Raw genomic sequence first — 27936 nt, forward strand, 5'->3', positions numbered from 1 at the left:
ATGGATGTCCCCAGCCTCCCGAAAATGGGATACTCAGAATGTAGACTCTCAGACCCAGGAAATAAAATGTGTGGGAACTGGTGGATGGAAAACCATTTTCCTCTCTTCACTCACTTCACCATAAATAATTTAGAAACAAAACAAAAAGTTCCAAGAGCATGAAGTCAAAAGCAGTTCTCGCTTTGAACCCTAGATCTCAACCACCCAGAAAATGATGTCGTTTTGAAAATCAAGCAGAAATTGCAACTCTCAATTGTCTGCAAGACACAGTAATGGGACCCAGCTAACCGCCTTTCCAACGGTGGATTATGATTGGCTATCTTTCAATAGTATGCTAATTACAACGTGGCCTGTGATTGGCTGTCCTTCAACAGTATGCTAATTTTCATTTGGCCGGTTAAAATTCTGAAATTTTGCACATTTCCACATAAAATGCTGAAAATATCTTGTTGAATTAGATCTTAAGAGAATGTACTGCAGATCTTAATTCCATAAACATATGACATTCAAGTTGCAGCTAAGCGTGCTTTCTCGCCGTCGTTGAAATGTGCACTTCATCGGCGGACGCAGCAGGGGCTGCGGGGTGTAGGCTAAGACTATACTTTCAGGGATCATTTCTATAGTGAGTGACTAGAGAAGTTCCTCTGATCGTGTAGAGCACCGAAACCCACGAGGAGGAGGCGCAGCGTTCTCTCCTGAGCGTGAAGCCGGCTTCTGGGGCTGCTTGCACGCAGCTGCCGTTTGCCATTGATGATCGTTCTCCTCCGCCTTTGGTGGAGCGGGAGGGAGAGAACGCAGTCTGAGTGGTTTCCGGTTACTCCTGTTTTGCAAGATTAGACTTTTGAATGTGGCGACGTTTGGTGAGTTTCCACGTTTGGGTTACCTTTCCAGATGGAAGCTGACGTGACTGCTATTTTCAACATAAAAGTTCAGACGTCTAGTGAAGCGAGAAACAAAGTAAAACTAAAGTCCTAATAAAGCTAGTATTTAATTTAAAACGCTCTCCTGTGTGTAACTGATATGGAGAGGGATTTATTACTTCAGGAAAGTGTCACGAACTTCGACAGTGTGCAGCCTGTTGCGGTTCCGATGTATAAAAGCAGATTGGAGCGGGTCTGTAAACAACAAGCTGCTGAGTGACCTTCACAGAGCACAGGGGGCTCCAAGGATGGAAAGGGTGGGTGTCCCTTGGGTGTCCCTTGGGTGTCCTTTAGCTTCAGTCATTTCCTGTAGTTGGATTTAGGAAGGTCAAGTTACAGTAAGTTCACCAAGCTTCTCTGTCCTAGAGCAGGTGCCTTGACTGGAATCCACCCCCAGGAGCCATGGTGCAGCGGAAAGGCCTGCTCCCCAGCAGCAGTCCAGGTGAGGGGAAAGGAGGCTGGGTAGGAAGTGGGAGCAGAGATGGGGGTGAAGTTCCTGTGGTCATACCATCAAACTGGGGCAAAGAGAGAGTCAATCACACACTTCAACAAAGCTTTTAAAATGTCTCCAAATTTTCTAGTGCTCTTTGCAACTTATTTTCATCAGTAACTAAAATTTGTATACATTTTAACTTCAAATAATGATTGATGAATTATGTCCATTGACGCATGGCCAGGATAGCCAGGAACGAGAACAAAGGGCGCCGCACAGCACTTGCTAAAAAGCCTAGGCTTTCCTGCAGTGGGCATGGGTGGGCGTTACACCTGGATTGGCCCAACTGGGCCAAGTGATTGCTATTCAGCCAATGGAGTCGACCTGGGGTAGTTCACCTCGCCTCCCCATGGAATCCTTGAAAAGGCAGGAACCCAGAGGGAGAGAGGTCTTTTTTATGAGAACTTGGGAGAGAGATCTTTGGGTGATGCCAAGCTGCCAGGCAGCATGGTTATGGTCGGGAGGAATCCTACAGGTGTCACATCAAATCTGAAACTTCTTTTAACTCTCATTAAACTCACTTGGATCACAAGCCAGGCTTACGCCTGAATTCTTTCTCGTGTGGAGTCAAGGAAGGACCGAGGTGCAACTCTAGCCTGGAGAGAGATATTCCAGGTTCATGAGGGAGGGGAGAGTGGAGAGAGAGGGGGAGGGAAAAAAGGAAAATGAGCTGATTCCAGGAACCCAAGCAGAAGGCAAATTTTGAGAATGATGAGGGCAACCAATGTATGTGTGCTTTACACAATTGATGTATGTATGGATTGTGATAAGAGTTTGTATGAGCCCCAATAAAATGATTTTTTAAATAAATAAAATATAAAAGTGAGGGAAAATCATTTAACGTCTTCAATTTTATTGCAGCAACATTTTCTCCAGATAATTTGGACATTATAAATATAAAAAGCCATTTATTAATAGTATGTATATTTATCTAGTCATTCTTACATTTTCTTATTTTCTCTGCTATATTACAAACAGCTGACACCTGCAAGGTTCCTGGTTGGTGGAACTATGGGTTATTCGGTTTTCTCTGATTTGTGTGTTACTAGGGTTTAATTTTATGGAATGGGTTTAAAGGTCACACGTTGAAATACCTATATCCTAAAACAAAAATCATAGATAATGAAAGATATTTTGAAACATTACTATTTATATAGCCATACTTCAAAACAAAGGAAAACAGCAACAACAAAAACCCAACTACATGGACCCAAACTTGGAGTTTCTATACAAGTAGGAACCTATGAAAGAAAACATAGTAATAAATTGAGGCTGCTACCACCTCAAGGCCAGGCTCCACATGTTCAATGCACCAGCCAGAAGTTGTTCCCTGAGGCCAAGGTCAGAGCCATTTTGCCCACATTTGGCCAGGTCACAATCCAATATTAAAACACACTCAACTCAAGTTTTTACAACTTTGGTCTGTTGGTATTTGGGGTTTGACTATTGTTTGTTGTGAGGGGCTCCTTATGGCAACAAAAGCAGGTGCACAAAATGCACCCACCTCATGCTCCTTGGAAGTGAATTCACATTTACCATTATCTTATATACCTTTAAAAGTGTACTAAGAACTGGAAATAATGATTGACTCAGGGAGACGGTGAATGGAAGTGGAGAACATAGGCAAGAAAGAGGTAGCTTTCACGATTTGTAACTTTGGAGTTCTCTATCAGGAAATAATTTTTCAGTATTCACCAAACTAATTTTGGGCTGTGTGTGTGTTTACTTGTGGATGTAACTCTTTTGTAAGCTAATTTATGAATTAATTTTATAACAATCTGCTGTCCTAGATTCAGTGTCTCATGAGCTTCATGAATAATGGTAAAATTTGGAAAATAAAGAAAGTATAAAAGTAATATGAGAAATCCTGACCACCGTGGATTAAGACGTGTTAACATTTTTTAAAATAAAAGAAATAAAGTATTGTAGCTAAATTTGAATTCCTCTTCTCTTTCTCATCCAATTTCTTCCCTCCTCCAAGCAGGAAAGAATCTTATGACGTTATTAGGTATCATTTCAGACTTTGTTGATAATTCTATGAATGTGTACAAACAGCTCACAGGGTTACCATCAGAAATAGCAGAGAATGAAGTGACTGTGAAGTGTAAGCAGGAAAACAGAACACCTCCTCCCCTGAGTTAATCCTGACTCCCAGGGAGTCTGTAAGGAAAGGGTAGAACTGCAAGGATGGGCTTCTGGGACTCAATCCTGGCAGGAGTACAAGCCTCATCTTTGTCCTGAGCAGCAGTTGGTAGTCTCAGTGAATACAGGACCCCATGGAAGTAGCTCCAGAACATACAACCAAAACCCAAGCCCGCTGTAATTACGTTGAAGAAGGACATCACTCTGGGGACGACGTGCAGCTCACCCAAGGAATGGCATGTCCCACGGGCTCTTACGCACGTGAGAGTTGGACACTGAAGAAGGAAGACTGTAGGAGAACTGATGTGTTCAAATGAGGATGTTGGGGAAGAACACTGGAAGTGCCGTGGACTGCCAGAAGGACAAACATCTGTCTGGTAAGAAGGACAGTCAGAATGCTCCTTAGACGTGAGGACGGTGGGCACTTTGGACCTGTTGTCAGGAGAGACTCCGGCCTGGAGAAGGACGTCAAGCTTGCTAAAGCAGAGGGTCAGCGAAAAAGAGCAGGACCCTCAAGGAGATGGACTGCTACAGGGGCCAGAACAATGGGCCCCCGAACAGCAACGTTTGTAAGGATGGAGCCGGAGCAGGCTGCGTTTGGTCTTGATCCGTGGGAACCCCACGACTACATGTGACATACCGTTGTTGGATTTTTAAAGTCCAAGGTAATGTCCTCACAGTTGCTTCAGTAATGAGGAGGTGACCAAACACTCCGTGGGATTGATCCCTTCGTTGTTACAAAGCAATGTGTGTGAAAGTGCCTGTGTGCATGAGAGGAAGCCCAGAGGGAAATGTGCAAGATCGAGGTGACTGTGGGGATTGGGATTACATGTGACTTTTCACCCCCTCTCTTATTTTTGCTAATGTGTGTTTCTCAACGTTTCTGCAATAATCACACTGTGCTTGTGTAATAAACACTGGGGTTTTGGTTAAAGACAAAAAGAGGAAAATAAAAGGAAATAGAGGAAAGAACCCAGAATCAAAGAACATTTATAGAGGTCTAAATACAGGCGTGTGTATAGATAGAAAGATAGATAGATAGATAGACAGGTAGATAGATAGACAGGGAGAGAGAGATGAATAGAACTATGTACTCATATCTTTATGTTAAGAATCAAGGTTGCAGAACTCAAGTACTCCCTCAACACAGGAACATTTTTTTATAATAGTCTGGCCTTCTGTGATGCTCACCTTCCTGACACAATTGCTGAAAACAAAATGGGTGCATAAGCAAATGTGAAGAAAGCTGCTGCTGATGATGATCAAAAGATATAGCATCTGGGGTCTTAAAGGCTTGAAGATAAACAAGCTGCCATCTAGCTGAGAAGCAACAAAGCCCACATGGAAGAAGCACACCAGCCTGTGTGATCATGAGGTATCAATGGAATCAGGTATCAGGCATCTAAGAACCAGAACACAATCATACCCAATGTGAATTGAGGGTGGGGGGCGTGGAGACAGAGTGGAGACCCAATGCCCATCTGTAGACAATTGGACGTCCCCTCACAGAGGGGTCACAGGGAGGAGATGAGCCAGTCAGGTTGCAGTATAACATGGATGAAACACACAACTTTCCTCTAGCTCTTTTGTGCTTCCTTCCCCCCACCACTATCATGACCTCAATTCTACCTTACAAATCGGATTAGACCAGAACACGCACACTGCTACAGATAAGAGCCTGAAACACAGGGAATCCAGGATAGATAAACCTCTCAGGGCCAACAATGAGAGTAGAGATTCCAGCAGGATTAGGGGAGGGTGGGAGGAGAAAGGGGGAATCAATCACAAGGATTGACATATAACCCCCTCCCGGGGAGATGAACAATGGAAAAGTGGGTGAGGGGTGACAGAGGATGATGTAAGATATGAAAATAATAATCTATAACGTATCCAAAAAGATCTATAGCTTACCAAGAGCTTGGGAGGGATGGGGAGCTGATGTCAGGGGCTCAAGTGGGAAGAGAATGCTTTGAAAATGATGATGGCAGCATGTGTCAATGTGCTTGACACTCTGGATGAATGTATGGATTGTGATAGAGATGTAAGAGCCCCAATACAAGTATTTAAAAAAGAAAGAAATTAAGGTGTGTGTGAGTAACACTGAGCACCCCATGCCTGTGAGAACAACAACATATCTCCCTTGAGAGAAGTATAGCCTTATGAATTATGGAGGGTTCATGAGGGAGGGGGAGTGGGGAGGGAGGGGGAAATGAGCAGCCGACATTAAGGGCTCAAGTGGAAGGCAAATGTTTTGAGAATGATGATGGCAACAAATGTACATACTTGCTTAACACAATGGAATTGTACGAGCCCCCAATAAAATGATTTTTTAAATAAATAAATCAAAGAGAGGTTGAAAATTTTCAAAAAAAATAAAGAAGTATAGCCAGAATGCTCTTAAAAGACAGGTGGGTTGGGGTGGGGGGAGGTGGGTAAGGAAGTGGTGGTAACAAGCACAGGGACAAGGGAACAACATGGGATCCAAATTGGTGGTGAAGGGGGAGTGGCAGGCCTGCTGGGGAATGATCAGGGGTAAGGTTACATAAAGAAGAGGTATACCTATAACCCAGGTGGGGATGGAGCATGATAGTGGGACAGGAGGAAAGTCAAGGGAAATAAAGGAAAGAGCTAGGAGGCAAAGGGCATTTATAGAGGTCTAGACAAAGAAATGTACATGCAAATATATATAGGAGGATGGGGAAACAGATCTATGTGTCTATATTTATACGTTTAGTATTAAGGTGGTGGAAGGACCTTGGGCCTCTACTCAAGCACTCCCTCGATGCATGAATACTTTCTTTTATTAAATTGGCACTCTACGATGCTCACCCTCCCGACACAACTGCTGAAGCCAAAGTGGGTGAACAAGTAAATGTGGTGAAGAAAGCTGATGGTGCCCGGCTATCAAAAGAGATAGTGTGTGGGGTCTTAAAGGCTTGAAGATAAACAAGCGGCCATCTAGCTCAGAAGCAACAAAGCCCACATGGAAGAAGCACACCAGCCTGTGGGATCACGAGGTGCCGAAGGGATCAGGTACAAGGCATCATCAAAAAAATAAAATCTACCTGATGCAGAGGGCTTAAGTGGAAAGCAAATGCTTTGAGAGTGATGAGGGCAAAGAATGTACGGATGTGCTTTATACAATTGATGTATGTATATGTGTGGATTGTGATAAGAGTTGTATGAGCCCCTAATAAAATGTTTTTTTTTAATCTTACCATAGTGAATGAAGGGAGAAGTGCAGAGTGGAGACCCAAAGCCCATTTGTTGGCACTGGAGATCCCCTCACAGAGTGGTCTAGGGGACGAGATGAGTCAGTCAGGGTGTGATGTAGCACCGATGAAGAATACAACTTTCCCCCAGATCATAAATCCTTCCTCCCCCACAACTACTATGATCTGGATTCTACCTTGCAAGTCTGGATAGAGCAGAGGTTGTACACTGGCGCAGATAGGAGCTGGAGGCACAGGAATCCAGGGTGGATGATACCTTCAGGACCAGGGCTGTGAGCTGCGATACTGGGAGAGTAGAGGGTGAGTGGGTTGGAAAGAGGGACACACCCAGGCAAGCACCTAAGGCAGGCTTCCCCGCCCAGGACCTTTTACAGGGTGGAGGTAATCCACTCTCCAGTGCGCTCTGCCTGAGGGCAAGGCAAAGGCAACAGGGGATTAAACGGGTGTTTCAGCCACGTGGGGACTCTGCTAATGGATTTTGATGGACGTCCCCAGCCTTCTGACAATGGGATACTCAGAATTTAGATTCTCAGACCCAGAAATAAAATGTGTGGGAACTGGTCGATGGAAAACCATTTTCCTCTCTTCACTCACTTCACCATAAATAATTTAGAAACAAAACAAAAAGTTCCAAGAGAATGAAACAAACGTAGTTCTCGCTTTGAACCCGAGATCTCAACCACCCAGAAAATCATGTCGTTTTGGAAATCAAGCAGAAATTGCAACTCTCAATTGTCTGCAAGACACGGTAATAGGACCCAGCTAACCGCTTTTCCAACAATGGATTGTGATTGGCTATCTTTCAATAGTATGCTAATTACAACGTGGCCTGTGATTGGCTGTCCTTCAATAGTATGCTAATTTTCATTTGGCCGGTTAAAATTATTCTGAAATTTTGCACATTTCCACGTAAAATGCTGAAAATATCTTGTTGAATTAGATCTTAAGAGAGTGTATTGCAGATCTTAATTCCATAAACATATGACATTCAAGTTGCAGCTAAGCGTGCTTTCTCGCCGTCGTTGAAATGTGCACGTCATCGGCGGACGCAGCAGGGGCTGCGGGGCGCAGGCTAAGACTATACTTTCAGGGATCATTTCTATAGTGAGCGACTAGAGAAGTTCCTCTGATCGTGTAGAGCACCGAAACCCACGAGGAGGAGGCGCAGCGTTCTCTCCTGAGCGTGAAGCCGGCTTCCGGGGCTGCTTGCACGCAGCTGTCGTTTGCCATTGATGATCGCTCTCCTCCTCCTTTGGTGGAGCGAGAGGGAGAGATTGCAGTCTGAGTGGTTTTCGGTTATTCCTGTTTTATAAATTAAGAACTTAATACTGAATCTTAAGCTAATTTTTGTTAAGTGTAGTTTTCTTAGTAAGAATTCCTGTGTTTTCTGCCTCCAACTGAGTTTAATTACTTCCTCTCTTTTCAGTGTTAGTGGGGGGTAATCTAAGGTGTTTTTGTCCATCTGAAAGTTAAGTCTTAATAGGAAAGATTAATTTGTAATCTATTATTGTGTATGTGTAACTCATGGAGGAGTTGTTGCAAACTTTGGTAGTATGTAACTTGTTGCGGTTCAGGTGTAAAAATGCAAACCTGAGGGGGGGCTTTACACCCAACAAGCTGGCTGGATGAATTTCACAGAGCCTGGGAGCCTCCGAGGATGGAAATGATCCGAGTCCCTTAGCTTCAGTCATTTCCTGTAGTTGTATTTAGGAAGGTCAAGTTACAGTAAGTTTACCAAGCTTCACTGTCCTAGAGCCGGTTCCTTGACTGGAAACCACCAGGAACCATGGTGCAGTGCAGTGGAAAGACCTGCTCCCCAGCAGCGGTCCAGGTGAGGGAAAAGGAGGCTGGGTAGGAAGTGGGAGCGCAGCAGGGGGGAGGAAGTTCCTGTGGTCATATCAAACTGGGTCAAAGAAAGAGTCAATCCCACATTTCAACAAAGCTTTAAAAATGTCTCCAAATTTTCTAGTGGTCTTTGCAACTTATTTTCATCAGTCACTAGAATTTCTATAAATTTTAACTTCAGAATAATGATTGATTAATTATTAAAGGATTTGTTAGTTAGAGAGGCAGGGATGGGATGTCCAGTTTCGCATGCCCAGGAGAGCCAAGAACAGAACAAAGGGCGGCGCACTGCACAAGGGGTCACCTGGGTTCCTTCGCCATGCCTCCCCCTGGAATCCGTGAAAAGGCAGGAACCCAGAGGGAGAGGTCTTTTTTGGAGGAGAACGTGGGAGAGAGATCTTTGCGTGACGCCCAGCACTCTCTGCCAGGCTGCATGGTCATGGTCGGGAGGAATACTATGGGTGCCGCGTAAAACCTGGAACGTTTTCTAACTCTCATAAAACTCACTTGGATCACGAGCCAGGCTTCGGTGTGAATTCTTTCTCTTGCAGAACCAAGGACTGAGTTCTAACTCTAGCCCAGAGAGAGATCTTACAGGTTCATGAGGGAGGGGGGAATGGAGAGTAAGGTGGAGAAAAAAAGGAAAATGAGCTGATTCCAGGAACCCAAAGCAGAAGGCGAATTTTGAGAATGAGGGAAACCAATGTATAAGTGTGCTTTACACAATCGATGTATGTATGAATTATGAGAAGAGTTGTATGAGCCCCAATAAAATGATTTTTAAAAAGGTAAATAAAAAATAAAAGTGAGGAAAAAATTTCACGCCTTCAATTTTATTACAGCTACATTTTCTCTAGATAACTTAGGACACTATAAATATAATACCATTTAATAGTAGTATGTATAATAATCTAGTCATTGTTATATTTTCTCTGCTATATGAAAAACAGCTGTCACCTGGAAGGTTCCTGGTTGGTGGAATTATGGATTATTCGGTTTACTCTGATTTGTGTGTGTTACTAGGGTTTAATTTTATGGAATGTGTTTAAAGGTCACACGTTGAAATATCTATATCCTAAAACAAAAATCATAGATGATGAAAGATATTTTAAAACATTACTATTTATATAGCCGTACTCAAAACGAAGCAAAACAACAACAAAAACCCAAAAACATGGACCCAAACTTGAAGTTTCTGTACAAGTAGGAACCTATGAAAGAAAACATAGTGATAAATTGAGGCTGCTACCACCTCAAGGCCAGGCTCCACATGTTCAATGCACCAGCCAGAAGTTGTTCCCTGAGGCCAAGGTCAGAGCCATTTGGCCAGGTCACAATCCAACATTAAAACACCCTCAACTTTGGTCTGTTGGTATTTGGGGTTTGACAATTGTTTGTTGTGAGGGGCTCCTTATGGCAACAAAAGCAGGTGCACAAAAATGCACCCACCTCATGCTCCTTGGAAGTGAATTCACATTTACCATTATCTTACGTATATTTAAAAGTTTACTAAGAACTGGAAATAATGATTGACTCAGGGAGACGGTGAATGGAAGTGGAGAACATAACAAAGAAAGAGGTAGCTTTCACGATTTGTAACTTTGGGGTTCTGCATCAGGAAATAATTTTTCATTATTCACCAACTAATTATGGTGTGTGTGTGTGTCTGTGTTTACTTGTGGATGTAACTGTTTTTTGAGATAATTTATTAATTATTTTTAAGAATTAATTTTTATATCAATCTGCTATCCTAGACTCAGTGGCTCATGAGCTTCATGAATAATGGTAAAATTTGAAAAATAAAGAAAGTACAAAAGTAATATGAGAAATCCTGACCATCGTGGATTAAGAAGTGCTAACTTTTTAAAAAATAAAAGAAATAAAGTATTGTAGCTAAATTGGAATTCCTCTTCTCTTTCTCATCCAATTTCTTCCCTCCTCCCAAGCAGGAAAGATCTTATGACGTTATTAGGGATCCTTTCAGACTTTGTTGATAATTCTATGAATGTGTACAAACAGCTCACAGGGTTACCATCAGAAATAGCAGAGAATGAAGTGACTGTGAAGTGTAAGCAGGAAAACAGAACACCTCCTCCCCTGAGTTAATCCTGACTCCCAGGGAGTCTGTAAGGAAAGGGTAGAACTGCAAGGATGGGCTTCTGGGACTCAATCCTGGCAGGAGTACAAGCCTCATCTTTGTCCTGAGCAGCAGTTGGTGGTCTCAGTGAATACAGGACCCCATGGAAGTAGCACTAGAACGTACAACCAAAACCCAAGCCCACTGTAATTAAGTTGATTCTGACTCATAGTGAGTGACCTTACTGAGCTTCCTAAACTGTAAGTCTTCCTCCCCCTTCCCAGCAATCCTGGAAATGTTTGCCATCTTGTATTAGAGCATCACTTCTATATTTCTGCCGCCAAATTTCTATGGGCAGAGATTAAAATAGTCTATCAAATTTCTTAGCTAACCAACCATCTTGATACCTAGTATTTTTGGGTTTTTTTCATTTACACTTTTATTGGCACCTTATCCAGATGTCATACAATTCAATATTCAATCATATCAAGAAGAATTGTATAGTCATGACCCCAATCAACTTTAGAACATTTTCCCCCCTCACGGAAGTCACCTTTAAAATGAGTTATGTAATCACAGTCAGGTGTAGTTCTCCTTCCTCCACTCCTGCCTTCATTGTTTATTCTTGAAATCCCCTCACCCTCCCTTATCTCCCACTCCCCACCCAGAACCCCCCATACAAACCCTAACTCCAGTTATTATCTCTATGTATCCACGTCTGTGCCTCACAAATTGGGAAACCTAAAACAATGAAAAACAAAATAGAAATAAAGTGGTAAGGGAAAAATACTCATACAAAGATAAAAATGCAAATAGTGAATAAGACAGAAACGACCAATCCCTCAATATTGAAAAAGCCGGGGAAGAAGTTTTTGTCGTGGAACACGCAAGAGCCACTTTTACCTAGAACAAATTCACGTTGGGTCGACAGGCTGACCAAGTATCAAGTTCGATCCAGCATACTTGCGATTACAATGATCTCCGTCTGATAGCAAGGCTGTTGGAGACCCTTGTGCTATAGTTTATTGTGCCAGCCTGGCCGATAAAGACAAGTAGGATTAACTGAAGGGCAGAGGGATAAATGGCTTGCTTGTTCTGTGCCTCAGTTTAAAGGGGTAGACTACCTGTGGGATGCCTAGCCTGTGGACTGTGTCGCTGTAAGTTGAGGTCCCTTTAAGCCCACACGATTGGAATGTTCATCTCTGGAGCTGGGGACTGACAGTTGATGACCGTTGGGGACCTGCCCTGCAGTTTGCTGCCTGGGTATATATAGCCCAGCTCTCTCTACAGAAGGGGACTAGTAACTGCCAGCTCTCAAAAACTTGAAGGACTGCTAGTGTCTCACTGCTTTATAACTTAACTGTTAATTTCTTGTATTATCTATCTGTATATTATTTAACGGTTTATTTCTTGAATTATATATCTATCTTTATAAATATATTTATATATAATTACTAGCAATCTGGTTTGTCTCTCTAGAGAACCCTGTCTAATACATTTTGGTACCAGGAGTGGGGTGGAAGCTAGGGGCGTCTGCCATCCGCTTGGTCTATCTAGTTGCTCTGCAGATGGGTTTGGGCTTCCAGCGTCCTCCATAGCCTTCTACCAATGGGGTGTTCATCATTTTAGCTCTGATGCTTTCCCCTTTGAATGTTGTTATTGCCATTGTTGGATCACACAAGCTAAGCTGGTGTGCTGCTTCCATGTGGACTTAGGTGACCCCTCGCTTAGATGGCTGCTTGCTTGAATTCATGCCTTTAAGACCCCAGACCAACGGTAGCTGGGCCCCATCTTAAGCTGTAAATTTTTATGGAAGCAGGTAGCCTCAGCTTTCTCTCAGAGTGGCTGGTGGTCTTGAACCATTGACCTTACAAGTAACAATCCAATCAATGCTACCTGACAACACCTTTAGCCCTCCTCGAGAATATTTCGGCAATAAGAAAACAACCACAACCACTACCATCAACTCCAATCTGACTCTTAGCAACCTTTTAGGACAGAGTAGAATTGCCCTGGGGCGTTCTGAGACTGTAGCCCGTGACGACAGACCGCCTCATCAGTCTCCCCTGAAGCAGCTGGTGGTTTCGAAATGCTGACCTTGCAGTTAGCAGCCCAGTGGGTAACTTTCTACAGCACAGTTTGTAGTGAGAAATTAAAATTAAAAGCAAAATTATCCAGCTGAGACCATTCATGGAAACTCAAACATCTTGAGGAAAAATTCCCTGGTAGGGAAGGTAAGGCTGAGGACCAGGCCAAGGACCTGATGGTCGTCAGGCTTATCAAATTTAGTGCCAATTAAATTGACAGCCACACTAGCTAACTTAGAGAAGGTCAGTGATGTGAGAGGAAGGGGACCTTGTGAGAGGGAATAAGGACATATGAGCAAATGTTGAGAACTTGGGGTCTCTGAATACCTGCCTCCCTAAGAAAAACAGTCTTTCAATGAAACAAGAAAGCCTCCCCATAACCAAACGTGCCAGCTGTCGCACAACCCGACAGCTGGTTTTCCTGAAGACCACCCCCATCATCTTTCTTTTTATTTTTGCATTTGAATTTTTAAAGTCATTTTATTGGGGGCTCTTAAAGCTCTTATCACAATCCACCCCCATCACCTTTCACCATCTCCTCGTCCATAAAGCGAGTTCATGTGTAAAGGCCTGCCCGCTCCCCACTATCATGATCCCAATTCTACCTTGCAAGCCCGACTAGACCAGAGGATGTACACTGGTGCAGATAGGAGCTGGAGGCACAGGGAGTCCGGGGCGGATGATCCCTTCAGAACCAGTGGTGTGTGTGGCGATGCTGGGAGGGTAGAGGGAGGGTGGGTTGGAAAAGGGGAACCGATTACATGTGACCTCCTCCCTGGGGGACGGACAACAGAAAAGTGGGTGGAGGGAGACGTCGGACAGGGTAAGATATGACAAAATAATAATTTATGAATTATCAAGGGTTCATGAGGTGGGGGGAACAGGGAGGGAGGGGACAAAATGAGCTGATGCCAGGGGCTTAAGTGGAGAGCAAATGTTTTGAGAATGATGAGGGCAATGAATGTACAAATGTGCTTTACACAATTGATGGATGTATGGATTGTGATGAGTTGTATGAGGCCCTAATAAAATGATTAAAAAAAGAAAAGAAAGAAAATGAGTAAAGGCCTGTTCGAGGAACAAGCAGCCTGTACACAGGAACGTTCCAACCGCTCATTACTGTTCATTGGCAGAACCCGGGGGGAAGTACCGGCATGTAAGCTACAGATGCTAAATGAAGGACAATGGGGAAAAGGCTTGGTTTAGCTGAATTCATTGGCACTTAGTTGGATTCAGGATTTAATATTTTGGCTCCAGAGTACTCTGTTGGTTCTGCTAGATTTGACTGGCTTTGGCTAATTAATGTCTGGACACAGCAGTAGTCTAGTCTACAGATAATGAATTTGGCACTGATACAAACATGCTAAGGTGGCGGGAGAAGTGGGACAGGGGGAAGAGATTGCAATGATAAACATACAACACCCCTCACCGCCAGCCCCAGGAGGACAAACAACAGAAACGTGGGTGAAGGGAGACAGCAGACAGTGTCAGATATGACAATAAAAATAATTAAATTATCAAGGGGTCAGGAGGGCGGGGGAAGGTTCAAGTAGAAAGGAATTGTTTTAGAAATGATGGCAACATATGTACAAATGTGCTTGACACAATTGATGCATGGATTGTTATAAGAGCCCCTGTAGCAGTCACATAATCTGTCAACTTGAGTGTAGGGGTGGAGTCTGGTCTGTCAATCAGGTCATAGCTAATGGGGCCTCTGTGTGGGCCTGGCCTTCTCCTGAGGATTCCGGGAACCCTTGTCTTCCTCCCTGGAATCAGAAAACACTTTCTCTCTATGAGCCATTCCTGTTGACAAGCCACATGGAGCCAAGGTGATGGAGCCAGAGCCCTGGAGCTGGAAGAGCCACCTGAAGACCCACACCAGCACTGAGATGCTTCCACCACCACTGGATCCACAAAACTTTCCACTCACTGGCCTGTGACTTTCCTGCATTCAGTGTCATTGCACGTGTTGCTTGATCTGAAGAGGAATTTATAGACTGGTATTGGACATATGTGCTAATACTGGACTACAGACTTGATCTGGACTGGCTGGGTTGTTTTCTCAATAAACAATTACTCTTTTACATAAAGTTCTTTCTTATGTGCAAATGAGTGGTTTTGAAATTTTTTCTCTAGTCAACCTGAACATAGCCCCTAATAAAATGATTCATTAAAATTAAAAAATAATAAATTATATATATATATATATATATATATATATATATATATAGAGAGAGAGAGAGAGAGAGAGAAGGAGAGAGAGAGAGAGAGAGAGAACATGAGCTTGTGAACCACCAGTATCAGCATCACTTGGAACTATTTAAAAGTTGAAAAAGTCAGCACTCACCTCAGATTTTCTGAGTCAGACTCTAAATGTCTATATGTCAGCAAGACTCCCAGGTAATTGAAATGCATGTTCCACATTGTAGTTGGAGGAGGACAGTTCTAGAGGAGGCAGTCTAAGCTCTCAGGAAGGTGAGAATAAGGAATGATCTAGCATGTGTGTGCTGAGACAGCGCTTCTAACCACGATCCCAGAGCAAACCCGGAGGAGGCTCCTCTCTTTGAGGCATTAAGACATATGAGGTGCTATAGTTTATTGTGCCATCCTGGCTGATAAAGACAAGTAGGATTAACTGAAGGGCAGAGGGATAAATGGCTCGGTGAGCCTCACCTTGGTTGTTGTGTGCCTCAGTTTAAAGGGGTACACTGCCTGTGGGATGCCTAGCCTGTGGACTGTGTCGCTGTAAGTTGAGGTCCCTTTAAGCCCACACGATTGGAATGTTCATCTCTGGAGCTGGGGACTGACAGTTGGGGACCTGCCTTGCTGTTTGCTGCCTGGGTATATATAGCCCAGCTCTCTCTACAGAAGGGGACTGGCAACTGGCAGCTCTCAAGCCTTAAAGGACTGCCAGTGTCTCACTGCTTTATAATTTAACTGTTAATTTCTTGTATTATCTATCTGTATATAATTTAACGGTTCATTTCTTGTATTTTATATATCTATCTTTATAAATATATTTATATATAATTACTAGCAATCTGGTTTGTCTCTCTAGAGAACCCTGTCCAACACAGGGGTCCTGTACAGATGTTTTACATGCACTCGGATTTCAGGATAACCACAGGAAACAATGATTGACCCCGAACAAGCAGACAGAAAAAATAAGGTTTTTCTAAGTCTTAATTTCAGGATGTCTTTGTTGACTCACCAGGTAACAGCATTCACTTTTCGACCATTAACCGTCAGACTCAGCATTCCCTGGCTCTTCCAGGTGACATCTAGACCCAATCTATTTGCCTCTGAGCAATGGTATGGGCTACAAATATTCCATAGAGACTGCCTTAAGTACAGTAACCTGGGCTACAGGAGTGGTAGGGGCCACATGGTGAAGCTGAATAAACAGCAAGGACAGTATGCACAAACATCTCACAAGGCTGGGGTGATGCTCAGTGTTTGGCCAACTAGTCTGTGTGACAATGATCGCGACATCCCGAGAGATGAAATAGCTGCACAGTTTACTAAGATGCTGCTTGTATACATAGGCAGAAAAATTCTAGATCCTTTGGTTATAAACTTATCTCCAGTTGCTGTACTAGAATTTTAATTGTAAAACATTTGGTTTACAATGGAGTCTTAAGTAAGGTGACCAGACGTCCCGCTTTGGGTGGGTCAGTCCTGATTTTTAACAATTTGTCCCTTGTCCTGCGGCGTTTTTGAAAAGTCCCAATTTTTTAAAAGAACGCACAACAAGCTAGGGAATGGCTGGAAAACGGGAAGGGAATATATAGGTTTCGGCTGCCATGTGGTTATTTCACCAGGATATGAGTTTTATATTATTTTTGTTAATTTTAGAATGTTAAATTTTAATAATAATAAATATTTGTTGAGAACTGCTTATCAAAGTTCGCATTGTTGATCAGTTGTTAGAATTCGACCACCATTGTTTGGACTTAATGAACAATGGCATTTTTTGGCATTGGCAACGACAAAAACATTTTATAACTGTCTCTCAGATGATACACATCGTACTGCGTGCTAGTGCAAGTTAAACAAGTGATGTCAACAAATCAGCTATTCAGATAATTTAGGTAAGTAATTTAATTATTGATTTCATAAATACATACATTTTCTTGAATTTAGCAGACAGTAGTCATTTATATTTTATAGTGGCGGCAAAAAGTCTAGCGCCAGCCTTGAAAGTGACACAACTTACATTACGGCAAATTCAGAGAAAAAAATAATACAAATTAGTATTGTTATTATTTAGAAAGAAATATAGGATTAAAATTAAAATAATTAAAAATATATCGTTACTTTATAACAATCAAATTAATTTAATTTATAAACTAACAATAAAATATGTTCCTGTAATTATGTACCTACTGGCAGTGTTTTTAAGCAAATATGTATATAATAATTTGTAATATATTTTTAATTACTTTTTTAGATTTTAACATAATGAGTAAGAAAAGGGGATGCAAATTCAATGATGATCTAAGAAGTGAATTTCCTTTTGCTAAAAAAACCCAAAACTGTAATGGTGAATTTTCTATTTTGCCCGGCAGGAAGAATGATATTTCAAAGCACTTGGAGATACAGAATCATAAAAGAGATTTAAATACTGCTGCATCTTCCTCCAAAATACAGGAATTTTTTCGGAAAACAACTTATGGAGACAAAGAAAAGAAATTAGCATTAGTAGAAGGATTTATGTCTTTTCATGCTATTAATCACAATCATTCCTTCAGATCTATAGACTACATCACAAGTTGTCAAAAAGTTAATCAACAAAAAATTTACCTGTGCTAGAACGAAATCTGAGGCAATTGTGTGTAATGTGCTTTCCCCATATGCATTTTCAGAATTAAACAAAAATCTGGAAAAAAATTAATTTTATATCCATATATTCTGACTCATCTAATCATAAGGATATAAAGTTATTTCCAAACATTATTAGATTTTTTGATTCGGAAACTGGAATAAAAATTAGAATTTTAGATTGCGTTTCTGTGTCCGGCGAAACTTCTGAAATACTTTTCAGTTCCATTATTAATATTTTGGAAAAAAACAATTTAAAACATAAAATGATTGCATATTGTGCAGACAACACGAACGCAAATTTTGGAGGAAAAGCAAGAAGAGGTACAAATAATATTTTTAATAAAATAAACGAAAACCTTAATCAAAACATTATTGGAGTTGGTTGTGCACCTCACAATATATAACACCATTCAAACAGCTGCTGATTTGTTTCCTGTAGATGTGGGAACCATTGTTATTAAAATATATTCTTATTTCTTTATATACACTGTGCGCCTTGAAATGCTTAGAGAATTTTGTGAAACTGCGGAAGTCGAATATCAGAAAATACTTGGATACAGTAAAACGCACTGGTTAGCTCTTTTTGCCAGCTGTCGAAAGAATTTTGAAAATATACAATCCTTTGAAATTCTACTTTCTATCATAGAATAAATGTCCTAGAATTTTAGAAGAGTTTTTTGCAAAGGAATCTTCAAAACTTTGGCTAGAGTTTGTACACAATCAAGCAGCTCTTTTTCAAAATGCTATAAAAATTATTGAAGGTGACACAATTTCAGTAATTGAAGTAGCAAATGAAGTTAGTAATTTAAAATATCAGTGTCAACAGTGGTTAGAAAATAATTTTCTTCTGTTAACTATCTGTAATAGTATAAGCCAGCTAGTAGAACAAGGCGCAATAAATCATGCAGACATGAATCACGTTAAAAAGTTCTATAGCAACTGCATGGATTATTTGGAAGAGTGGACGGTACATTACAATGATACTGAACATTTTCATTGGGTTAAATTAAAACAAGAACTTAATTGGAATGATGTGCAAAAATCATTCGATCATATTACTCAAAATTTCCATATAGTAATATTTCCGAAAATGATATTTTAATGATATATCATTATTAAAATATATATTGATAAGGAAAAGGTTAAATCTTGGGCATCAGCAAAAATCACAATAGAGAACAAATGATTAGAAATATTTCATCATTTTGAAACAGACTATGTTCCATACAATAATACACTAAAAATTGTGGAGTATGCGCTGTCCTTCCCAGGAACGAATGCTGTGGCTGAATGCGTGTTTTCTACGGTAAATAAAGTGTGGACTTCAGAAAAATCACAATTTCGTGTTGAGATTTTGAAAGCCATTTTATGTGTGAAATATAATTGAACAAATTCTTGTGAAAAATTTCATGACCTTTTAAACAACGACAGCAATCTACTAAAAAAAATTCAATCAAATGAGAAATATGCCAAAGAATAAAATAATACTATACATAATTTTAAATGTATTATATTTGTAAATTGTACTTATGTTGAAATAAAAATATATTACAATACTATTTTTGCGTTCTATGAAAATTTTTGTTGCTCCATATAGACCAAAATTTTAATCAAGAACCCCTTCCTCCCCGCTCCCCGTCAATGGTGTCCCGCTTTACCAATGGCAAAATCTGGTCACCTTACACTAGGGAGAAAGATGAGACTTTCTGTTCCTGTAAAGAATTCGTCTCAGAAACAAACAGGGGAAGTTCTGCTCTGTGCTACAGTGTCGCTATGAGTTGGAAATGACAACAAGGTAGGTTTTAGCTTTCATTCTGTGTTCAAACTCATAGATCTGTGCACCATAAAGGCTAATGGGCATGCGTGCCAATTTTTAAAAAGGGAGGCACACTATCCCTTTGGGGTAGAGAACCAGTTAGAAAGAATCAAAGTTGGAAGGAGGGTTTGCCAAGAATACAACCAAGGTATGGTGCTGTCCTGGGTCACACCATTAACATAGTTAGGAAATAAAATCGATGTGAATATGATAGGCTGGATAGAAATACAGGGGTGTGAAATTTTAGTAACTGGATTTTTAGCTTGGGTAAATTTGTGGTGAGTAGTACTACTTACTGGCAAATTCCCGATAATAATTGAAGACGGATCATGGATAAATGGGGATTCGCTATCGCATCCAACTCAGTTTGTGCACACTTAAATTTTTCTCCTTCTCAAATTGACCTCATCTATCAAATGCAGGACTAGTGATCTACCCCCCAAAATTAGTCAAGGAGAATTCTATAGAGCACCACAGAACACTGTCCAACATGTTTGACGTGAGTCCCTCACCAGGAGGGATCAATCCCTGGAGGAGCTATGCCTGGTGAGTTGAGGTCTATGCAGGGCAGAGGGGACCCCAGTGAGGTGGAGTGGCATACAGCAATATGTGGGCACGGTGCCAGTCACTGGGAGGATGATACGGACAGGGCAGTGTTTCGTTCTCTCGACATGACGACTGTTTCTAAATTTGGGTAGTGAGTACATTGTATTGATTATATTATTCTCTATATTTTTTCCTGCCAGTTTCAAAGCATTCATAACATACAGTGCTCGTGTTCAAAAGACTTAAAAAGAGAGGGGCATCAGATTTTAGAACAGGAGTTAAAAAGTGGTTGAATTTTGGGGCCATGGTCAGGTGGGAAATGAAGATGATAAAAGGGAAAATGAAGGATCAATGAGCCTAAGTCTTTCTCGAGATGAAAGACCTTGTATTTAGGGAGTGGTAGAGTCTATCAGCAGCAGCAAGATGAGCTTTTCTACAGTCTAGGAAGCCCACAGGGGCAGTTCTATGTTCTATAGGGTTGCTATCAGTCAGAGTTGGCTCCCTGGCATTGAATTTTGAAGGCATTAATCAACCCAACACGATCATGTTAGGGAGAAGACTCGTGGCTCTTAGAATTGTGCTGCAGTTCTTACGATCAATTTTCTATTTTTGCTTTGGTTCAAGTATGCCATCAAAATATGCCATCAAAATATGCCACTCCTTTTAGTCACACCAACATAGGAAGCATTCAATGACACGTCATCGTGCGTACGTTAGGGGCAGTGAAAGACACAAGGACGTGCATGCGTAGACTCTATCTTCTGGGGACTTATGGTTTAGGAGGCATCACGTGAACTTGTCATTGCTTACATCGTATGTGGAGAAAACCTCAAAGATCTAAAACCATTCATGTAATTTGGGTCTTCAACAAAAAACAATCACCTTACATTTATGGTTAAAGGAATAATTTTTTTTAAGTGTGTTTTTTAAAGGAGCTTGTCAGTTGCTATTTCGAGAAAGGCTCTCACTGCCATCTAGTGGACTCTGACTCACAATGCCCCGATGGGACAGAGTAGAACTGGCCCTGTGGGTTTTCCAGGCTGTCCATGGTTACTGGATTCGCCCGCAGTAAGGCTGCTGGTTTCAAACTGCTGGCCTTGCCATTAGCAGCTCAACTGGTAACCTACTAGCCACAGGGGCTCCTGCTAAGAGAAGAGATCTAGAATGTTTGCAGGTGTTGCCCTTGTTTAGGAAAACAAGAATCTGCTAGTAGAGGCTTATAGGTAATTGTCTTCCTATTACAGAGTGACAGATTTTTTTCTCATTATGTCACCATCATATATAAATATGTGTGCTTCGTTTCCAAAAGAGCAAAAGTCCTCTTTCAAGTTGAGTAAGCGCAATTCCCAACACCCTCACAAATGATCTTCTTCAATGAATGTCAGTTACCAAGTGCATCTTCTGACACACAAAATTAACCCAGACAATTTTACTAGTAAATATTTTGTTTCTTCTAAAATAAAAATAATGTATAAAAGCGGGGTGGGGAGCCCAAATTCACAACTGGCAGCGATCCTAGGTTCTAGAAAAGGCTAGAATGGTCTCACCTTCCCCCTATGTCCCTGTCCCACCTTTCCTTCCTCAGTCTCCCTGCTTTCGGAAAGATGTAATGGGGACTTTATATAAGAGTCAGAATTGACGTAAGACCGCAAGTACAGGGTTTCCAGGACTGTCCATCTTTATAGAAGCTCACTGTCACAACTTTCTCTCTGGTGCTTAACCCACGGTACCACCGGCACCCTAAACAGTGTCTAAATTTGATGAACAAACGCACACAAAAAATGAGAGCGTCCACCAATTAGTTAACTGACAAAGTCATCCCACCAATTTCAGTGACAGTCTTCATGCCAAGACTTGAGCTCCTCCCTGTCTTATCTGACCATGTGTTCCCCAGAACACGGGTCAGTTCTGTAATCCTCAGATTTGGGCTACCCAGTGGCTCTGGCTTGGAATCTTGAATGGGGCACTTCCAAAATGCTTGTGCCAAAATTCCAGTTTCCCTTACTTCCATTTTTCCAGGAGCTTCTGGAAGTCCCCTGTTCTGTCTGAGCTCTGGTTCCTCTCACTGTTTACTTCACTGATTTCAGAAAAGTGTTCATCTCGTTGTCCACAGCCGCCTGTCTTGCCTAAGGCAGGGTGGCGTTTCATCTTGGAGTTTTGATTTCTCTTTCGATGACCCAACAAGCCAGGCTCACGCTTTTCCCATGGCAGCTGTGGTGGAACCCACTGTGAAAACTTTCACTACTGATTAGTAAACCTCATAGGAGTTTTGTAGGGGGGTTGTGCTTCCTCCCACACGGCCCCAAGAGCACAAGGTTGACTAACAACAGAACTTCCCATGTATACATATATACTTCAGATTTTAGAAAACAAATTAATTGTACACATAGACAAAAAAAAAGAACCTTCTTCGTGGTTTCTGAGCCAATCTTCCTCCCTCTGGGCAGTAAAGACAGCCCCTGAGTGCCATGCTTTCACCAGCCGGTGTGTCTCATTCAGCTTTCCTGATAACGCATCCTGTCTTGGATCCCTTAGGCATGACACCAGGGTCTCCGGCAGGCTGCACTTACCTTGGGAGGTCAAGGCGACAGGGTTGGAGTGTTGGAAAGGAAAATATTGCCCTGGGACTACAGCTCCCTCAGGGCTCGCACTTGGCTTGATCCTAGGCCCTAGTAATGGTCAGAGGGAAGGAATGATGTTCTAGAAAGCTGAACCAAGCGGAAGCGGAACTAGAATTTTTCTGCCTTTCTTGGGGGGTTTGTTTGGTTGTTTGTTTGTTTTGGTTTTTCAGGAAATGGAACTAGAATTCTTCTGCCTTCTAAAAAAAAAAAGAACCGCTGACTACTTGTTAATATGAATTCCTCATAAGCAGACAGGCCCTTAAGTGAATTTGGTTAGTGTCCAAAAAAGAAACCACGTGTGTATTATGATAAATGAGTTCACCTTTTCGCGACCCGATTAGTTTCTGCTTTGATTTTTCTTGGTGGTGGTGGAACCAAGGGTTTAGATTAATGGAAGGAAGCACACTGAATCACTGAGTGGGTTTGAATTGTTGTTTTATTTTAAAAGTTATTTCTAACGCCGCCCCCCCACTACCACAAATTATACAGTGGCGTTTCCCACATTTGGGGAAGCCGCCGGGGTCAGCCCATCCTGAGTGCAGTGGACAAGTCTCGCCCTGGGAAAGCCACCTTCCTGGTCAAGGGCTCCTCCCTGCCAGGTAAGTGTGTGTGTCTGCATTTTTGGTAGGTAGCATGATTGTTTTCTTCTGCCCTTTCCCATAGCCCACCCTTAGGGTTCCCCGACGCATTCTGCCTGCATGCTTCCCTCCCTCCCCCCGACAGACAGGGACAGATGTGTCTCAAATAAAAATGACTAAAATCCCTGGTTACCAACCAAATATGCAGGTATCTCATATAATACCCTGTAAAATAAAAACAGCAATTTGCAGTAATGCCCATTTCTTTGTTTCAAATTATTAGGCAGCCTCCCCCCACTCCCCGCCACCCCTTCTAAGGGGTGGGGTGGGACACATACTGTCCGTGGGAGGCAGCTGCCCAAGAAACATGAGAGGTACACAATAAAGGTGTAGGCATTGCTATTCGGGACAATAAGCCTACATTCTTCAAGAACGATTTAAGCCAGTGTGTTAGACTGGGCTGTCTAGAGAAACAAAACCTGGGGCACGCATATATTTCTAAGGAAGAACGTTATCTCAAAAAGTCATATTGTAGTCAGAAGGTGTCCCAGTGCAACTCAAGTTCATGGCCCCATTGCTAGCTGAGCGGTCTTCAGAGTCACGTGGCTGCAGGCCCATGACACAGAGAGGTGAAGCCCCAGGCATGGAGATCACAGGCCGGTGGAGCAGAGTCGCAGGGATCCAAGGTTGGTGGGAAGAAAGCAGGGTATAGCTCCCATGGGGCCCACGCCTGCAGGCAGACACAGAATCCCAGCAAGGAAGAAGGTGAAGGGACAGAGAGAGAATCCCTCACTGTCTCTCATTAAAAAGGTCACACCTAATAACAATTTATAAATTATCAAGGGTTCATGAGGAAGGGCAGAGCGGGGAAGGAGGGAGAAAATGAGGAGCTGATAGCAAGGGCTCAAGTAGAAAGCAAATGCTTTGAGAAAGATGATGGCAACAAATGTACAACAAATGTGCTTGACATAATGGATGGATGGATTATGAGCCCCCAATAAAATGATTATTTAAAAAAAAGAACTAAAATGATGTAATGCCCCACACACAAAAATAAGTCTCATCTCCAAGAGGCATCATCAGGCCTGATTGATAGGTTGGACTCCACCCCTACACTTCCCACAGCTTCAGATTGACATAAAATCTAACTGCCGTAGTCATGAAGGAAAAGAGATAATCGTGCTAGAGACAGATAGGAAGCGAGGCACTGCATACCATTAGCTTTCCTTAATTGTCCTACCAGCTCTGCAATCCTGGCGGGTGTATTTAAGGCCCTGCTGGCTTTCTTCTTATTGCCTTGGCTGCTACCATGTTTCTATGGCTCTGATCGACTTCCTGCTCCGAACCATCTTTGACCTGCTGCTCCTTCCACAGTCCACGGAACTCACTTTGGTATTCCCTCAGCTTCCTGTTTGGCCTCTTTTGGGGGGGGGGGGGGCTGTCGCCATGGATTGCAAGAGTTCATCACAGTATGGTCCAGCAATCCGTTTAGTGATGAGAAAGGTGTTTTGCATTAGAAAGAACGGAATTTGAGATGCAGTCACCAGATAACTAGTTCCCAATTCTGGCTATGTGTTGGAATCATCTTCTGGTAAACTTGTTAAAATGCAGACTCTAGGCCTCCAGACATTCTAAATCAGACTCTCAAGAGTGGGTAGCAAGGAATATATATATATATATATATATATCCACTACCACCCCCTTCTATAACCACACAAACCAGGTCTGACATCCGACGGGTAAAGAAACTGGAAAGTTTTTAAAGCTGTGACTCTTCTTTCTTTCTCTATATTATTATTTTTCATTATTTATAGTTTCCCTTATAGCCTTAGCTTATACCACAAAGGAAAACCTACCATCTGTAGTCGCACAGCATCAGAACAGGGACAATATCCCAGTAACCGCCTCCTCACCTGTATGGGAATCTTTCTTTTAAAAAAATCATTTTATGGATGAACAATTACATACCATACACTTCAGTAGTTCGGTTATAACAAAAAGAGCTGTACAATCATCATTACAATCAGTTCCAGAACAATTTAATCCTTCCGTGCTCATTGCTACTAGCTCCTCCTTCCCCTCTCTCCTCCCTCCCAGTCCCCCAATAAGACATGAAGCCAGTTACTGATAGATTTACCTGTCCTGGATTTCACATACTGGAAAACATACCAAACCTCCCCCCCAAAAAAACCACCCCCAAACTTTAACAACAATAACAAAATAAATCAGAGAAAAACCTCAATCGAAAAGAAAGCAGGAAATATTAAAAGCCAGAACACGTTTAAAATGGGTCAAAAGGGAGATCACATGATAAGACATTACGTTTTAGCTTAATTATATCGGCCATTATCAAGTTTCCAATGCCACTCACATTAGATCACAACTTGGAGGACGGTTCACGGTCCAGCCAAGCGGACTTATCATCTTGATCATTAAAGGTACCTGGGGACAGGATTTTATGGCACCGATCTTCCAAGTTGTGCACCTGGCCGCCGCTGCTTCTCGGGAGGCGACACAACCCTCACCACGGGCTTCTTCTAAGAATCTTCCATCTGAGTTCTGTTGCTCCTTGGCTGTGCACTCTCAAACGCTGTCGGCAGCTCGCCACAGTGTATGGAATTTGGTGAAAGACCTTTTGCACTTGTGACTTGCTGCATACTCTCTTCCTCTCTATGGGCATGAGTGGAGGTGGGTTAGGCTAAGAGACTCTGCCACATGGAGAATCACCCCCACCTGGCCATCACCCAGAAAAATCTCCATGAAACAACCACCCAAGGAGACACAATGGAATGTGACAGCTCTGCTAAAAGGCATCTGATGCTGAGCGAGCCCTGGAAGTGAACCAGCAAACATGCAAACGACTGTGTGCTTTGGTGGCGAGAATATGGATGAGTTCTTTCATTCCCTGTGTTAAAAATTTTTTTATATACATATATATAGAACTCATAATGAAAGCTATATTTGTAAAGTTGCTCAGTATAGAAAACACTCTTCATAAACATTTCCCTGCATTGTGATAAGAATGACACTATTGGTTGATAACAAAAGTATTCTGATGTACTAATCTCAACGTGAAATCAAATACATTATTGTCAAGAAGGAGACCCGTGCCTTTGACCTTGGTCTCCAGGGAGGTAGAAGAGCAGGAAGGTGACAGTGGACTTTGGAGTTGGACAGACATGGGCTGGTATCCCGAGTGCAGAACACATTAGTTCTATGATCTGAGACACGAGAGCTGCTCTGAGTCACAGCTTCCTTCGCCTGTGCATTGGAGATCATACGTGTGACATGCCATGCTTTCTCTACATGTATGACTTCTTTTAATCGGAATCCAATGATGTCACTATGAAGGTCATCCTTTTGTCACAGATGAGAAAACCAAATTTGGCAGGAGGAAGTAACTTGCCTGGGCCATCTAGCCAATGAAGAGCTGAGTTGGAATTTGAACCCAGGGCCCGTCTGACTCCAGGAAAGCTCTTACCTTCTGCTCCTCGTTCAAAGGGGAAACGGGATCACAGTTAAAATATTTCTCACAGTATCTGACACATAGGAAGCCCTTATTAACTGCTAGCTATATTACTATGAGGGGGCTTCAAAAATTTCCATGGGGTCACCACGAAGTCAGCCGTGTTTATTTCTCTTTTCTAACAAGTCTGAAATAAGTTTTACCACGTTGGCCAAAGGCTAAATGTATATGTGGTGATGTAGCAGTGACATTGTCCAATAGTAGGTACGTGTGGTCAAACTTTTCCGGTCCAGTATTGAATATTCAGGAGTCTTGACTCCTCCTCTAAGATCTTGGTTTTGTTTTGTTTTCAATTTGTTAGGTCTCACTCAACCCAAAATTTTGGTATCTCCCCTTCCACTTAGTTCTCGGAGTTATGAGTTGTCTCTGTAAATGAGCAGTGTCTTTTCATCTACTGGAGTCTAACAATCCTAAACCTTCAAATATTTGGTTTCTTTTTACTGATGAACAAATCAGCTATCCACTGGGAATCTTCAGTTCTTTATTTTGCCATTCAACTCTGTTCTTTGGAACACTTAGTATAAGTTTTTTTGATATGAGGTAAGTTATTGGCATTTGAGAATTTTTTCTCATTAAAATATATCAGGTCAAGAAATTCATGTGTATTAGGGTATAAGTCATTGTGGGCCGGCAACCGGAGGACCCTGGGGCAAAGATACAAGAGGTTCTGTTGTCAGTTTCTGCAGGAGATCTGTGATAGTTACATAATTTCATGTCAACTAGTTACATAGGTTATAGGGGTGGAGAATGGGTTCTCAATCAGGTCGTAGCCAATCATGCTTCTGTGTGGGCACGGTCTTCCCTGAGGCTTCTGCGAACATCTGTCTTCATCCCTGAAGTCTTCTTGCTGACAAGCCACTTGGAGCTATGCTGATGGAGCCAGAACCCTGCAGCGGGAGGAGCCATGTGGAGACCCATGCCAGTGTTGAGATGCTTCCACCACCACTGGATCCACCAGACTTTATACCCACTGGCCTGTGACCTTCCTGCATTCGGCATCATTTCATGTGCTGCGTGAGTCTGCAAAAGAATTACAGACTGGTATCAGATACATGGGCTAATATCAGAATTATGGACTTGATCTTGACAGGGCTGGGATGTGTTCTTGATATACAATTCTCTATTACACACACACACACACACGAGTGTCTCTGGATTTGTTCACCTAGTTGACCCAGCGTAACACAGACCTTTATTGTGGGGTACAGAAAGTTTTTTCCCAGGTTGT

General features: G+C 42.1%; 3 non-coding genes across 3 annotated transcripts; 2 read left to right on the forward strand and 1 right to left on the reverse strand.

Annotated features, from left to right (window-relative positions):
- The first annotated feature begins 592 nt into the window (after window positions 1-592).
- Window positions 593-808, forward strand: LOC142451999 (small nucleolar RNA U3). The gene has a single exon (XR_012785073.1). It is a non-coding gene; the product is annotated as a small nucleolar RNA U3 (small nucleolar RNA).
- A 7054-nt stretch (window positions 809-7862) lies between these two features.
- On the forward strand, window positions 7863-8078 carry LOC142452001 (small nucleolar RNA U3). Its single transcript, XR_012785075.1, has one exon. It is a non-coding gene; the product is annotated as a small nucleolar RNA U3 (small nucleolar RNA).
- A 14968-nt stretch (window positions 8079-23046) lies between these two features.
- LOC142451943 (U1 spliceosomal RNA) lies at window positions 23047-23211 on the reverse strand. The gene has a single exon (XR_012785041.1). It is a non-coding gene; the product is annotated as a U1 spliceosomal RNA (small nuclear RNA).
- Window positions 23212-27936: the final 4725 nt, after the last annotated feature.

This window comes from Tenrec ecaudatus, chromosome 6 (genome assembly GCF_050624435.1).
Source record: "Tenrec ecaudatus isolate mTenEca1 chromosome 6, mTenEca1.hap1, whole genome shotgun sequence".
NCBI lineage: Eukaryota > Metazoa > Chordata > Mammalia > Afrosoricida > Tenrecidae > Tenrec > Tenrec ecaudatus.